Source organism: Echinops telfairi, unplaced genomic scaffold (genome assembly GCF_000313985.2).
Source record: "Echinops telfairi isolate 266 unplaced genomic scaffold, ASM31398v2 ScPeMD7_7459;HRSCAF=8497, whole genome shotgun sequence".
Taxonomy (NCBI): Eukaryota; Metazoa; Chordata; class Mammalia; order Afrosoricida; family Tenrecidae; genus Echinops; species Echinops telfairi.
The window spans coordinates 8,390,393-8,392,721 of record NW_022111359.1 but is presented as its reverse complement, the minus strand read 5'-3'; positions in this window follow the sequence as shown (position 1 = coordinate 8,392,721).

The window sequence follows — 2,329 nt, the reverse complement described above, 5'->3', positions numbered from 1 at the left end:
TTTAGAATAAGAGGCTTTAGATAACAAATCAGTCCCTGCTTCTTCAGTTTTTTTTCTAAAGTTTCATCACCTAATTTAAATTCATTCAAAGAGATTTTAGCTTGCTTTTCTAGACTTGGATAGACACAAGACATCTCACTAGACTGATAATCCTCTTTCTTTTACCCGTGCAAAGGTTCTAATACCATCTTAACGTGTTCCCACAGAGACCAGGTTAATATGGGTATGCTCTGTCCTTCCATGTGAGCCTTTCTTAGGTTAGTTGTTACCAAGTCCCAGAATTCCATATCAAAGATTCCTCACTCTAGAAAAGAAGGATCAATTTTTTTTTACCACTTAAAAAAATTCTTTAATTTTTTTATTTTTTACCACTATATTTTGCTTCCTTAAGAGGTGACTAAGAGTGATACAGTACTCTGTATCCTTTCTCTTTGCCTCACCCATATCTCACTAGGACAAAAAAACAGACTCAAATTTTCCCTAATTCACCACTTTCTGTCTGATCATTTGGTACAATTGTCACACAGGATATAAATCAAAAGAGTTCTTTCCCTACAGTGCCCCCGTGTGATGGGCGTCATATGTCAGGGTAACCCAGGTCCTGAAAATATCATGAGTCTGTAGGAGCAATTGTACGTTGATAATATATAAAGATTATAGTAAAGTCATAGAGAATAATGGAGATAGGAGACAGAGTAAAATAAAGGAGTCAGATACATTTTATGTTAGCATGCTTACCTCCTGGACAGCTATGATCTCAGCACCCAGGTCTGAGCAGAGCGTGGGAGGACGAGGAAAGAGAATTTTTTTCTAACCAAGGCTTACATATACTTAGGGGTGTGCAAGCTGTGATTACAGGTAACCCCACAAGTCACAGAAAGGGGTTGTTCCATGGACAATACAGCAATGGGGATGGGAATGATCTAGGGGTGTACACACAATAGGAGGAGGAGTGATAAGGGGTACACATATAACAAGATGGGAGGATCCCAGATTCAAGATGGCAGCCTAATCTTGATCATCCTTTAGGGTGCTTGACCTTTACTCTGGGTTCTCCAGGGAGGCAAACACTATCCTTATCAGTAGGGTGTGGGTCCCACCTACAGTGGGATAAACAACAGTGTCTGATTGCTCTGAATGTTTCATGCCTTCAGGAAGAATATCTCCAACCAACTGACCCCCCATCATGTGCTAGCAAGCAGTGTCTTAGGTTTAGCATATATTTGGGTGAGACAAACTGGGGAAAAGCCATTTTGTAGCCCACACTGTCTTTGTAGCCCACAATTTCTTAGCAAGATGAGGGAGTCTTCTAACTGTGTGTTTACTTGTTGCAACATTATAATTGGTATTCTGTCAAACCCTAGAGCTTTGTTTTTCTCTAATGCCTAAAAGACAGCTTAGACTCCTTCCTCCATAACCATTGGTTCTTTAAAATACAGTACTTCCTGAAATACTTAGACCTAAATCTTCTCTTTTTGGTTTAGTGCCTTTGTGTGTTCTTTACATCTTGTTTATGTGATTCTGGCTTCATTCAATACTTTGCCTATATTACTCTTCATTGTTTCCACTTAAGGCTTGCATTTCTTCTCCTCAGTTCTTTCTGTTTGAGAGATGCATGGGTCTTTGAGTTTGTGATTCCAGGTTTTGCACATTTCATTACAGTCCTTAACTTTGTCTCTTCAAGCTGCTCTTTGAAATCTGCCATTCAATTACATTACTTCATTTTTACTTTCATTGACTTAAGCTATTATATAATAGAGCAAGTTTTGGAATCCTTTTTGCTTTTCTTTCTTTTGTGTCTTTTTAATGGATATTTGCTTTCTTCATGTATGATGATTTTGATGTTGTCTCATAAATTGCCTGGTCATTAGTACTCTGTGTATCCAATCTTTTCTAAAGATGCTTGCTAAATACAGGTGGAATATATTGAAGGTCGTATTTTGGCTCCGATGGCCCTAGTTCATTTTCTTCACCTTCAATATCAGCTTGCATAAGATCATTTGATGATCTGTTCCATTGCCAACTCCTGACATTGTCTGCCTGATTATATTGAGCTTCCCAATTATATCTTCCCACAGATGTAGTCAATTTGATTATCTGTATTTCTTCTGATGTGGTTCATCTAGGTTTATTTATGTTGCTGAAAAAAGTTCTATCAAACCTTCCTATTACCGTGGCCATATTTCCCAATTACTGACTCTTCTCTTTGTTACCAATGATAATATTCCAATCAACAGTAATTTTCAATGCATTTTAAATGCATGTTTTACCAATTCCAGACTGAATAAATTGGTAGAATTTTTCTGTAATTGACTTTAATATTTGATAC